Genomic DNA, 14,434 nt, shown 5'->3' on the forward strand with positions numbered 1-14,434 from the left:
TTTGGTTGTAGGTTAATCCACCTCAAATCCCGTGGAGAGGCACTCAATAATACTTGGATTTAGAGCCCAACCCTCACATTCCCCCGCACTCCCGCCTAGGCTAGCCATCAGTGAAGACAAGTTAATGGATTGTATTAGAACCCAGGCCCTGCTGTCAGTTGTAGGTGTCTCCCCACACTCAGGAAACCTCAACCCGTCTTCGTGTGTGTGCTGGAGTTGGGGAAACAGAGTTGACACATTTTTTGGGGGGCACAGTTGTTCCAAGTTTGGGGATGTATTTTAAACACCTCCACTGCCTAGAGAGAGGCACTCGCTATTACTAGTTTTTAGTGCCCAACACCCAACTTCCCTCACAGCCTGGCCAATGGAAACACTCAGTGAAAGCAAGCCAAATGATATTATAAGTTCCCAGTTGCTGCTGTCATTTGGAGGTGCCTACCCACACTCAGTATACCAGAACTATTCTTCGTGAGTGTGCTGGAGGTGGGGAAAGAGAGACCACGCATTTATATGGGGGGCAGATGTTTAAAGGTTAGGGATTTAGTTTTAAAAACCTCCAATCCCATAGAGAGGCACTCGCTAAAACCTAGCTATAGAGACCAAACCCCACATTAGATCAAAGCCTGGCCTATGTAAACACTCAGGGAACACAAGCTAAGGGATTCAAATAGAACCCAGGTGCTGCTGTCATTTGGAGTAGCCTCCCCATGCTCAGGATTCCAGAAAACGTCTTCGTGTGTGTGCTGTTGGTGGAGAAACAGTGTCCACGCATATTCCAGGGGGCAAAGGTATTCCCTTGTTGGGGGTTGTTGGTTAAACACCTCAACTTCCCATGGAGAGGCACTCACTAATACTTGGATTTAGAGCCCAAATCCCACTTTGAACCGCACTCCAGCTTATGCAATTCATCAGGGAAGAGAAGCTTAAGGATTCTACTAGAACACTGGCACTGCTCTCAGTTGGAGGAACTTTCCCACTCTCAGAATTCCGGAAGCCAACCTTATGTGGCGGGGAGATGTGGAACCACAATCCAAGTAGATGAATGGGGTCACACTTGTTTCCCATTAGGGAAAAGTCCTCTAAATAATTCCATATTCTATCAGGGGGCAGTTGCTGCTACTTGGCCTCCAAGCCAAACTCCCAGATTTCCCTCTCAGCCCGGCATAGGGAAACACTCAAGGAATACAAGCTAAGGGATTCTATTAGAACCCAGGCGCTGCTGTCATTTGGAGGAGCCTCCCCACAATCAGGATACCTGAGCACGTCTCCGTGTGTGTGCTGGAGGTGGGGAATCAGAGTCCACGCATATTCATGGGGGCACAGGTGTTCCAAGGTTGGGGAAGAAGTTTCAAATACTCCACTGCCCACAGAGATGCACTCGCTTATTCTTGGCTTTAGAGCCCATTCCCCACCATCGCTCACTGCTAGGTCTAGGAAAAAACTTAGGGAAGTCAAGCTGAGTTATTCTATTAGAACGCAGGCGCTGCTGTCAGTTGGAGGATCTTCCACACACTCAGGATTCCGGATCCCAGCCTTGTGTGTGGGGGAGGTGTGGATACCCAGTCCACACAGATGAATGGGGTCACAGGTGTTCCACATTAGCGTGAAATCCTCTAAGTACTTCCTCAGTAAATCGGGGGGCACTCGTTGATACTTGGACTTCAAACCCAACCCACACTTTCCCCCACTCTCCAGACTAGGCATGCCATCAGGTAAGACAAGCTAAGGGATTCTATTAGAACCCAGGCGCTGCTGTCAGTTGGAGGAGACTCCCCATTCTCAGGATACCTGAACAAGACTTTGTGTGTGTGCTGTTGTTGGAGATACATAGTCCACGCAACTTTATGGGGGCACAGGTGTTCCCAGGTAGGGAATGTACTTTAAATACCTCCACTGACCATAGAGAGTCACTCGCTATTACTTGGCTTTAGAGACCAACCCCCACCTTCGCTCCCATCCCGTCCTTGGAAAACATTCAGGGAAGATAACCTAAGGGATCCTATAAGATCCCAGATGCTGCTGTCAGTGGGAGGTGCCTCCCCACACTCAGGATACCAGAACAATTTTTCATGTGTGTGCTGGAGGTGGGGAAACAGAGCCCACGCATTTTTCAAGGAGCACAGGTATTCCCAGGTTGTGGGATTTTGGTGAATAATTTCCTCTTCCCATGGAGAAGCACTCGCTAATACTTGGATTTACAGCCCAACCCGCAATTTCCCCCGCACACCGCCCTTGGCAAGCCATCATTGAAGACAAGTAAATGTATTGTATTAGAACCCAGGCGCTGCTGTTAGATGGAGGAATCTCCCCACACTCAAAACAACTGAGCCTGATATCGTGTGTGTGCTGGAGGAGGGAAACTGAGTCCACACATCTTTATGGGGGCCCGGGTGTTTCCAGGGAGGGAATGTACTTTAAAAACCTCCACTGCCCATAGAGAGGCACTCGCTATTACTTGGCTTTAGAGCCCAACCCCCACCTTCGCTCCCATACCGTCCTTGGAAGACACTCAGGGAAGATAACCTAAGGGATCCTATTAGATCCCAGATGCTGCTGTCAGTGCAGGTGCCTCCCCACACTCAGGATACCAGAACAATTCTTCATGTGTGTGCTGGAGGTGGGGAAACAGAGTCCACGCATTTTTCAAGGAGCACAGGTATTCCCAGGTTGTGGGGTTTTGATGAATAATTTCCTCTTCCCATGCAGAAGCACTCGCTAATACTTGGATTTACAGCCCAACCCCCATCTTCCCCCGCACACCGCCCTTGGCAAGCCATCATTGAAGACAAGTAAATGTATTGTATTAGAACCCAGGCGCTGCTCTTAGTTGGAGGAACCTCCCCACACTCAAAACATCTCAGCCTGATATCGTGTGTGTGCTGGAGGAGGGAAACTGAGTCCACACATCTTTATGGGGGCACAGGTGTTCCCAGGTTGGGGATATACTTTAACCACCTCCACTGCCAAAAGATAGGAACTCGCTAATACTTGGTTTTAGAGCACAACCCATAACTTCGCTCAAAACCCGGCCAAGGAAAATACTCAGGGAAGTCAATCTAATGGATCCAATTAGATCCCAGGTGCTATTGTCAGTTGCAGGAGCCTCCCCACACTCAGGATACCAGAAAACGTCGTGTGTGTGCTGAAGGTGGGGAAACAGATTCCACGCATCTTTATGGGGCACAGGTGTTCCAAGGTTGGGGAAGTAGTTTAAAATCCTTCTCTGCCCACAGAGATGCACTCGCTAATACTTGGCTTTAGAGCCCATCCCCCACCATCGCTTACTGCTAGGCCTAGGAAAACACTTAGGGAAGTCAAGCTAAGGGATTCTATGAAAAGCCAGGTGCTGCTGTCTGTTGGAGGAACCTCCCCACACTCAGAACCCCAGAACAGTTCTTCCTGTGTGTGCTGGAGGTGGGGAAACATAGCACACGCATTTTTCAGGGGGCACAGTTATTCCACGGTTGAGGGTTGTAGGTCAAACACCCACATCCCATGGATAGGCTCTCGCTAATACTTGGTTTAGAGCCAAATCCCAACTTTCCCCTGCACACCGGCCTTTTCAATCCATCATGGAAGACAATTAAAGGTATTGTATTAGAACCCAGGTGCTGCTGTTAGTGGGAAGAACCTCCGCACACTCAAGACATCTGAACCAAATGCCGTGTGTGTGCTGGAGGAGGGAAACAGAGTCCACGCATTTTTCTGGGGGCACAGGTGTTCCCAGGTTGGGGATGTAGTTACACACTTCCACATCTCATAGAGAGGCACTCGCTATTACTTTGGTTTAGTGTCCAACCACACCTTCGCTCACAGCCCGGCCTATGGAAACACTCAGGGAAGTCAAGCCAAGTGATTCTATTAGATCCCAGGTGCTGATGTCAGTTGGAGGAGCCTCCCCACACTCAGGATACCAGAAAAGTTCTTCATGTGTGTCCTGGAGGTGGGGAAACAAAGTCCACGTTTATTTATTGGATCACAGGTATTCCCAGGATGGGGATTTACGTAAGCACTTCCACTGCTCATAGAGAGGCACTCGCTATTACTTTGGTTTAGTGCCCAATCCCACCTTAACTCACATCACGGCCAAAGGAATCAATCAGGGATGTCAATCCAAGAGATTCTATTAGATCCCAGGTGCTGCCGTCAGTTTGAAGAGCCTCCCCACACTTAGGATAGCCGAATAGTTCTTCGTGTGTGTGCTGGAGTTGGGGAAACAGATCTACACATCTTGCAAGGGGCACAGGTATTCACAGGTTGTGGATTGCAGTTTAAAGGCCTCCACATCCCGTGGAGACGCACTCGATTGTACTTGTTTGTCGAGGCTGAACCCCATATTCCCCCGCACTCTGGCATAGACAAGTCATCAGGGAAGGCAAACTTAGGGATTGTATAAGAACCCAGTCGCTGTTGTCAGTTGGAGAATCTTCCCCACACTCAGGATCCGGAATCCAGCCTTTAGTGTGGGGGCTGTGTGGAGTCCCACCCACGCAGAAGAATGGGGGCACAGGTGTTCCACGTTAGGGAGAATTCCTCAAAATATTTCCTCAGTCCTTTGGTGGCACTCGATGCTACTTGGCCTCCAGTCCCAACCCCCAGCTTTCCCTCGCAGTCCGGTGTAGGGAAACACACAGGAAATACAAGCTAAAGGGTTTTATTGGAACCCAGGCACTGCTGTCATTTGGAAGATCTTCCCCACTCTCAGGATACCTGAACACACTTTCGTGTGTGTGCTGGAAGTGGTGAAAGTGTGTGCACGCATCTTCATGAGGACACAGGTGTTCCCAGGTTTGGATGTAGTTTAAACACCTATACTGAACATAGAGAGGCACACGCTAATACTTGGCTTTAGAGCCCAACCCCCACCTAGGCTCAGGGCCCGGCCTAGGGAAACAATGAAGGATGTCAAACATAGGGATTATATTAGATCCCAAGTGCTGCTGTCATTTGGAGGAGTCTCCCCACACTCAGGATACCAGAACACCACATCGTGTGTGTGCTGAAGGTGGGGATACAGTGTCGTTGCAACTTTCAGGGGGCACAGGTATTCCCAAATATTTGGTTGTAGGTTAAACCACTTCAAATCCCGTGGAGAGGCACTCAATAATACTTGGTTTTAGAGCCCAACCCTCACATTTCCCCGCACTCCCGCCTAGGCTAGCCATCAGTGAAGACAAGTTAATGGATTCGATTAGAACCCAGGCCCTGCTGTCAGTTGTAGGTGCCTCCCCACACTCAGGAAACCTCAACCCGTCTTCGTGTGTGTGCTGGAGTTGGGGAAAATGGGTCGACACATATTTTGGGGGGCACAGTTTTTCCAAGTTTGGGGATGTATTTTAAACACCTCCACTGCACATAGAGAGGCACTCACTATTACTAGTCTTTAGTGCCCAACACACAACTTCGCTCACAACCTGGCCAATGGAAACACTCAGGGAAAGCAAGCCAAATCATATTATAAGTTCCCAGTTGCTGCTGTCATTTGGAGGTGCCTACCCACACTCAGTATACCAGAACTATTCTTCGTGGGTGTGCTGGAGGTGGGGAAAGAGAGACCACGCATTTATATGGGGGGCAGGTGTTTAAAGGTTAGGGCTGTAGTTTTAAAAACCTCCATGCCCATAGAGAGGCACTCGCTAAAACCTAGCTATAGAGACCAAACCCCACATTAGATCAAAGCCTGGCCTATGTAAACACTCAGGGAACACAAGCTAAGGGATTCAAATAGAACCCAGGTGCTGCTGTCATTTGGAGAAGCCTCCCCATGCTCAGGATTCCAGAAAACGTCTTCGTGTGTGTGCTGTTGGTGGAGAAACAGTGTCCACGCGTATTCCAGGGGACAAAGGTATTCCCTTGTTGGGGGTTGTTGGTTAAACACCTCAACTTCCCATGGAGAGGCACTCACTAATACTTGGATTTAGAGCCCAAATCCCACTTTGAACCGCACTCCAGCTTATGCAATCCATCAGGGAAGAGAAGCTTAAGGATTCTACTAGAACACTGGCACTGCTCACAGTTGGAGGAACTTTCCCACTCTCAGAATTCCGGAAGCCAACTTTATGTGGCGGGGAGATGTGGAGCCACAATCCAAGTAGATGAATGGGGTCACACTTGTTTCCCATTAGGGTGAAGTCCTCTAAATAATTCCATAATCTATCAGGGGGCAGTTGCTGCTACTTGGCCTCCAAGCCAAACTCCCAGATTTCCCTCTCAGCCCGGCATAGGGAAACACTCAAGGAATACAAGCTAAGGGATTCTATTAGAACCCAGGCGCTGCTGTCATTTGGAGGAGCCTCCCCACAATCAGGATAATTGAGCACGTCTCCGTGTGTGTGCTGGAGGTGGGGAATCAGAGTCCACGCATCTTTATGGGGGCACAGGTGATCCAAGGTTGGGGAAGAAGTTTCAAATCCTCCACTGCCCACAGAGATGCACTCGCTTATTCTTGGCTTTAGAGCCCATTCCCCACCATCGCTCACTGCTAGGTCTAGGAAAAAACTTAGGGAAGTCAATTTGAGTTATTCTATTAGAACGCAGGCGCTGCTGTCAGTTGGAGGATCTTCCACACACTCAGGATTCCGGATCCCAGCCTTGTGTGTGGGGGAGGTGTGGATACCCAGTCCACACAGATGAATGGGGTCACAGGTGTTCCACATTAGCGTGAAATCCTCTAAGTACTTCCTCAGTAAATCGGGGGGCACTCGTTGATACTTGGACTTCAAACCCAACCCACACTTTCCCCCACTTTCCAGACTAGGCATGCCATCAGGTAAGACAAGCTAAGGGATTCTATTAGAACCCAGGCGCTGCTGTCAGTTGGAGGAGACTCCCCATTCTCAGGATACCTGAACAAGACTTTGTGTGTGTGCTGTTGTTGGAGATACATAGTCCACGCAACTTTATGGGGGCACAGGTGTTCCCAGGGAGGGAATGTACTTTAAACACCTCCACTGCCCATAGAGAGGCACTCGCTATTACTTGGCTTTAGAGACCAACCCCCACCTTCGCTCCCATCCCGTCCTTGGAAAACACTCAGGGAAGGTAACCTAAGGGATCCTATTAGATCCCAGATGCTGCTGTCAGTGGGAGGTGCCTCCCCACACTCAGGATACCAGAACAATTCTTCATGTGTGTGCTGGAGGTGGGGAAACAGAGTCCACACATTTTTCAAGGAGCACAGGTATTCCCAGGTTGTGGGATTTTGGTGAATAATTTCCTCATCCCATGGAGAAGCACTCGCTAATACTTGGATTTACAGCCCAACCCCCAATTTCCCCCGCACACCGCCCTTGGCAAGCCATCATTGAAGACAAGTAAATGTATTGTATTAGAACCCAGGCGCTGCTGTTAGTTGGAGGAATCTCCCCACACTCAAAACAACTGAGCCTGATATCGTGTGTGTGCTGGAGGAGGGAAACTGAGTCCACACATCTTTATCGGGGCACAGGTGTTCCCAGGGAGGGAATGTACTGTAAACACCTCCACTGCCCATAGAGAGGCACTCGCTATTACTTGGTTTTAGAGCACAACCCATAACTTCGCTCAAAACCCGGCCAAGGAAAATACTCAGGGAAGTCAATCTAATGGATCCAATTAGATCCCAGGTGCTATTGTCAGTTGCAGGAGCCTCCCCACACTCAAGATACCAGAAAACGTCGTGTGTGTGCTGGAGGTGGGGAAACAGATTCCACGCATCTCTATGGGGCACAGGTGTTCCAAGGTTGGGGAAGTAGATTAAAACCCTCCACTGCCCACAGAGATGCACTCGGTAATACTTGGCTTTAGAGCCCATCCCCCACCATCGCTTACTGCTAGGCCTAGGAAAACACTTAGGGAAGTGAAGATAAGGGATTCTATGAAAAGCCAGGTGCTGCTGTCTGTTGGAGGAACCTCCCCACACTCAGAACCCCAGAACAGTTCTTCCTGTGTGTGCTGGAGGTGGGGAAACATAGCACACGCATTTTTCAGGGGGCACAGTTATTCCAAGGTTGTGGGTTGTAGGTCAAACACCCACATCCCATGGATAGGCTCTCGCTAATACTTGGTTTAGAGCCAAATCCGAACTTTCCCCTGCACACCGGCCTTTTCAATCCATCATGGAAGACATGTTAAGGTATTGTATTAGAACCCAGGCGCTGCTGTTAGTGGGAAGAACCTCCCCACACTCAAGACATTTGAACCCAATGCCATGTGTGTGCTGGAGGAGGGAAACAGATTCCACGCATTTTTCTGGGGGCACAGGTGTTCCCAGGTTGGGGATGTAGTTAAACACTTCCACATCTCATAGAGAGGCACTCGCTATTACTTTGGTTTAGTGTCCAACCACACCTTCGCTCACAGCCCGGCCTATGGAAACACTCAGGGAAGTCAAGCCAAGTGATTCTATTAGATCCCAGGTGCTGCTGTCAGTTGGAGGAGGCTCCCCACACTCTGGATACCTGAACAAGTCTTTGTGTGTGTGCTTTTGTTGGAGATACATAGTGCACGCAACTTTTAGGGGGCACAGGTGTTCCCATGGAGGGAATGTACTTAAACACCTCCACTGCCCATAGAGAGGCACTCGCTATAACTTGCCTTTAGAGCCCAACCCCCACCTTCGCTCCCTTCCCGTCCTTGGAAAACACTCAGGGAAGATAACCTAAGGGATCCTATTAGATCCCAGATGCTGCTGTCAGTGGGAGGTGCCTCCCCACACTCAGGATACCAGAACAATTCTTCATGTGTGTGCTGGAGGTGGGGAAACAGATTCCACGCATTTTTCAAGGAGCACAGGTATTCCCAGGTTGTGGGATTTTGGTGAATAATTTCCTCTTCCCATGGAGAAGCACTCGCTAGTACTTGGATTTACAGCCCAACCACCAATTTCCCCCGCACTAAGCCCTTGGCAAGCCATCATTGAAGAGAAGTAAATGTATTGTATTAGAACCCAGGTGCTGCTGTTAGTTGGAGGTACCTCCACACACACAAAACATCTGAACCAGATATCGTGTGTGTGCTGGAGGAGGGAAACTGAGTCCACACATCTTTATGGGGGCACAGGTGTTCCCAGGTTGGGGATATACTTTAACCACCTCCACTACCCAAAGAGAGGAGCTCGCTAATACCTGGTTTTAGAGCAGAACCCATAACTTCGCTCAAAACCTGGCCAAGGAAAATACTCAGGGAAGTCAATCTAATGGATCCCATTAGATCCCAGGTGCTATTGTCAGTTGCAGGAGCCTTCCCACACTCAGGATACCAGAAAACTTCGTGTGTGTGCTGGAGGTGGGGAAAGAAAGAACACGCATTTTTCAGGGTTCACAGTAATTCCCAAGTTGTGGGTTGTAGTTTAAACATCTCCACTACCCATGGAGAGGCACACGCTAATACTTAGTTTTAGAGCCCAAATCCCACTATCAACCACACACTGGCCTAGGCAAACCATCAGGGAAGACAAGCAAAGGGATTCTATTAAAACCAAGAGGTTGATATCAGTTGGAGGAACTACCCCAAACTCAGGATACTGGAATCCATCCTTGTGTGGTGGGGAGGTTTGAAGCCCCACTCCACGCAGATGAATGGGTGCTCAGGTGTTTCCCTTTATGGAGAATTCATCTAAATACTTCCTCAGTCCATCGGGGACACTCGATACTATTTGGCCTCAAAGCCCAACCCCCAGGTTTCTCTCAGAGTCAGTCCTAGGGAAACACTCAGGAATTACAAGCTAAGGGATTCTATTAGAACCCAGCCGCTTCTGTCACCTGAAATTGCCAGCCCACACTCAGGATAGCAGAAAACTTCTTCATGTGTGTTCTGGTGGTGGGGATACAGAGTCCACGCTTTTTTCAAGGAGCACAGGTATTCCCATCTTGTGGGCTTTTGGTTAATAACCTCCAAATCCCATGGAGAAGCACTCGCTAAAACTTGGATTTAGAGCCCAACCCACCCTTTTCCCAGCACTCCCTAACAAGCAACCAAACAGGGTAGACAAGTTAAGCTATTTTATAAGAACCAAGGCCCTGCTCTCAGTTGGAGGAGGCTGCCCACTCTCAGGATAACTGTGCAAGTGTTCGTGTGTGTGCTGGAGGTGTGGAAACAGACTCCACGGATCTTTATGGGGGCACAGGTGTTCCCAGGTTAGGGATGTAGTTTAAACACCTCCACAAACCATAGAGAGGTCATCGCAAATACTTGGTTTTGGAGCCCAAACCACACTTTCCCCCGCACTCCCGCCTAGGCTTTCCATCAGGGAAGACAAGCAAATGGATTCAATTAGAACCCAGGCGCTGCTGTCAGTTGGAGGAACTTCCCTGCACTCAGAATTCCAGAAAACATTCTTAGGTGTGGGAGAGATGTGCAGCCCCACTCCACTCAGATGAATGGAGGAAAATTTGTTCCGTTTAGGGAGAAGTCCTCTAAGTAATTCCTCACTGGATCAGGGAGCACTCACTGCTACCTGGCCTCGAAGCCCAACCCCCAGCTTTCCCTCATGGCCTGGCCTAAAGGAACACTCAGGGAACAGAAGCTAAGGTATACTAGTAGAACCCAGGTGCTGCTGTCAGTTTGAGGAATCTCCCCACACTCAGAATAACAGAACACATCTTCGCGTGTGTGCTGGATGTAGGGAAACAGTCAAAGCATCTTTCAGGGGGCACATTTATTCCATGGTTGTGGGTTGTAGGTTAAAAACCCACATCCCATGGATAGGCTCTCGCTAATACTTGGTTTAGAGCCCAAACCCCACTTTCCCCCACTCTAGAGACTAGGAATTCCATCAGGGAAGACAAGCTAAGGGATTCTATAAGAACGCTGGCGCTGCTGTCATTTCGAAGAGCCTCCCCAAAATCAGGATACCTGAGCTCGTATCCGTCTGTGTGCTGGAGGTGGGGAAACAGATTCCATGCATCTTTATGTGGCACAGGTGTTCCAAGGTTGGGGAAGTAGTTTAAAACCCTCCACTACGCACAGAGATGCACTCGCTAATACTTGGCTTTAGAGCCCATCCCCCACCATCGCTTACTGCTAGGCCTAGGAAAACACTTAGGGAAGTCATGCTTAGGGATTCTATTAAAAGCCAGGTGCTGCTGTGTGTTGGAGGAACCTCCCCACACTCAGAACCCCAGAACACTTCTTCCTGTGTGTGCTGGACGTGGGGAAACAGCACACGCATTTTCCAGGGGTCACAGTTATTCCCAAGTTGTGGGTTGTAGTTTAAACATCTCCACTACCCATGGAGAGGCACACGCTAATACTTAGTTTAAGATCCCAAATCCCACTTTCAACCACACACTGGCCTAGGCAAACCATCAGGGAAGACAAGCAAAGGGATTCTATTAAAACGAAGACGCTGATGTCAGTTGGAGGAACTACCCCACCCTCAGGACACTGGAACCCAACCTTGTGTGGTGGGGAGATTTGAAGCCCCATTCCACGCAGATGAATGGGTGCTCAGGTGTTTCCCTTTATGGAGAATTCATCTAAATACTTCCTCAGTCCATCGGGGACACTCGCTACTATTTGGCCTCAAAGCCCAACCCGCAGGTTTCTCTCAGAGTCAGTCCTAGGGAAACACTCAAGGATTACAAGCTAAGGGATTCTATTAGAACCCAGCCGCTTCTCTCACCTGAAATTGCCAGCCCACACTCAGGATAGCAGAAAACTTCTCATGTGTGTTCTGGTGGTGGGGATACAGAGTCCATGCTTTTTTCAAGGAGCACAGGTATTCCCAAGTTGTGGGGTTTTGGTAAATAACTTCCAAATCCCATGGAGAAGCACTCGCTAATACTTGGATTTAGATCCCAACCCACCCTTTCTCCAGCACTCCGTATCAGGAAACCAAACAGTGTAGACAAGTTAAGCTATTTTATAAGAACCAAGGCCCTGCTCTCAGTTGGAGGAGGCTGCCCACTCTCAGGATAACTGTGCAAGTGTTCGTGTGTGTGCTGGAGGTGTGGAAACAGACTCCACGGGTCTTTATGGGGGCACAGGTGTTCCCAGGTTAGGGATGTAGTTTAAACACCTCCACAAACCATAGAGAGGTCATCGCAAATACTTGGTTTCAGAGCCCAAACCACACATTCCCCGCACTCCCGCCTAGGCTTTCCATCAGGGAAGACAAGCAAAGGGATTCAATTAGAACCCAGGCGCTGCTGTCAGTTGGAGGAACTTCCCTGCACTCAGAATTCCAGAAGACATTCTTTGGTGTGGGAGAGATGTGCAGCCCCACTCCACCCAGATGAATGGAGGAAAAGGTGTTCCGTTTAGGGAGAAGTCCTCTAAGTACTTCCTCAGTGGATCAGGGGGCACTCACTGCTACTTGGCCTCCAAGCCCAACCCCCAGCTTTCCCTCATGGCCTGGCCTAAAGGAACACTCAGGGAACAGAAGCTAAGGGAAACTAATAGAACCCAGGTGCTGCTGTCAGTGTGAGAAACCTCCCCACATTCAGAATTCCAGAACACATATTCGTGTGTATGTTGGGTGTGGGGAAACACTCAAAGCTACATTTAGGGGGCACATTTATTCCATGGTTGTGGGTTGTAGGTTAAAAACCCACATCCCATGGATAGGCTCTCGCTAATACTTGGTTTAGAGCCCAACCCCCACTTTCCCCCACTCTCCAGCCTAGGCATGCCATCAGGGAAGACAAGCTAAGGGATTCTATTAGAACCCAGGAGCTGCTGTCATATGGAGGAGCCTCCCCACAATCAGTATACCTGAGCACGTCTCCGTGTGTGTGCTGGTGGTGGGGAAACAGATTCCACGCATCTTTATGGGGCACAGGTGTTCCAAGGTTGGGGAAGTAGTTTAAAACCCTCCACTTCCCACAGAGATGCACTCGCTAATACTTGGCTTTAGAGCCCATCCCCCACCATCGCTTACTTCTAGGCCTAGGAAAACACTTAGGGAAGTCAAGCTAAGGGATTCTATGAAAAGCCAGGTGCTGCTGTCTGTTGGAGGAACCTCCCCACACTCAGAACCCCAGAACACTTCTTCCTGTGTGTGCTGGAGGTGGGGAAACATAGCACACGCATTTTTCAGGGGGCACAGTTATTCCACGGTTGAGGGTTGTAGGTCAAACACCCACATCCCATGGAAAGGCTCTCGCTAATACTTGGTTTAGAGCCAAATCCAACTTTCCCCTGCACACCGGGCTTTTCAATCCATCATGGAAGACAAGTTAAGGTATTGTATTAGAACCCAGGCGCTGCTGTTAGTGGGAAGAACCTCCCGACACTCAAGACATCTGAACCCAATGCCGTTTGTGTGCTGGAGGAGGGAAACAGAGTCCAGGCATCTTTCTGGGGGCACAGGTATTCCGAGGTTGGGGATGTAGATAAACACTTCCACTGCTCATAGGGAGGCACTCGCTATTACTTTGGTTTAGTGTCCAACCACACCTTCGCTCACAGCCCGGCCTATGGAAACACTCAGGGAAGTCAAGTCAAGTGATTCTATTAGATCCCAGGTGCTGCTGTCAGTTGGAGGAGCCACCCCACACTCAGGATACCAGAAAAGTTCTTCATGTGTGTCCTGGAGGTGGGGAAACAAAGTCCACGTTTATTTATTGGATCACAGGTGTTCCCAGGTTGGGGATGTAGGTAAAAACTTCCACTGCTCATAGAGAGGCACTCGCTATTACTTTGGTTTAGTGCCCAACCCCACCTTAATTCACATCGCGGCCAAAGGAAACAATCAGGGATGTCAATCCAAGAGATTCTATTAGATCCCAGGTGCTGCCATCAGTTTGAGGAGCCTCCCCACATTTAGGATAGCCGAATAGTTCTTCGTGTGTGTGCTGGAGTTGGGGAAACAGATCTACACATCTTGCAAGGGGCACAGGTATTCACAGGTTGTGGATTGCAGTTTAAAGGCCTCCACATCCCTTGGAGAGGCACTCGATTGTACTTGTTTGTCAAGGCTGAACCCCACATTCCCCCGCACTCTGGCATAGACAAGTCATCAGGGAAGGCAAACTTAGGGATTGTATAAGAACCCAGTCGCTGTTGTCAGTTGGAGAATCTTCCCCACACTCAGGATCCGGAATCCAGCCTTTAGTGTGGGGGATGTGTGGAGACCCACCCACGCAGAAGAATGGGGGCACAGGTGTTCCACGTTAGGGAGAATTCCTCAAAATATTTCCTCAGTCCATTGGAGGCACTCGATGCTACTTGGCCTCCAATCCCAACCCCCAGCTTTCCCTCGCAGTCCGGCGTAGGGAAACACACAGGAAATACAAGCTAAGGGGTTTTATTGGAACCCAGGCACTACTGTCATTTGGAAGATCTTCCCCACTCTCAGGATACATGAACACACTTTCGTGTGTGTGCTGGAAGTGGTGAAAGTGTGTGCACGCATCTTCATGAGGACACAGGTGTTCCCAGGTTTGGATGTAGTTTAAACACCTCCACTGAACATAGAGAGGCACACTCTAATACTTGGCTTTAGAGACATAAC

The sequence above is a fragment of the Vicugna pacos genome, unplaced genomic scaffold, assembly GCF_048564905.1.
Source record: "Vicugna pacos unplaced genomic scaffold, VicPac4 scaffold_19, whole genome shotgun sequence".
NCBI lineage: Eukaryota > Metazoa > Chordata > Mammalia > Artiodactyla > Camelidae > Vicugna > Vicugna pacos.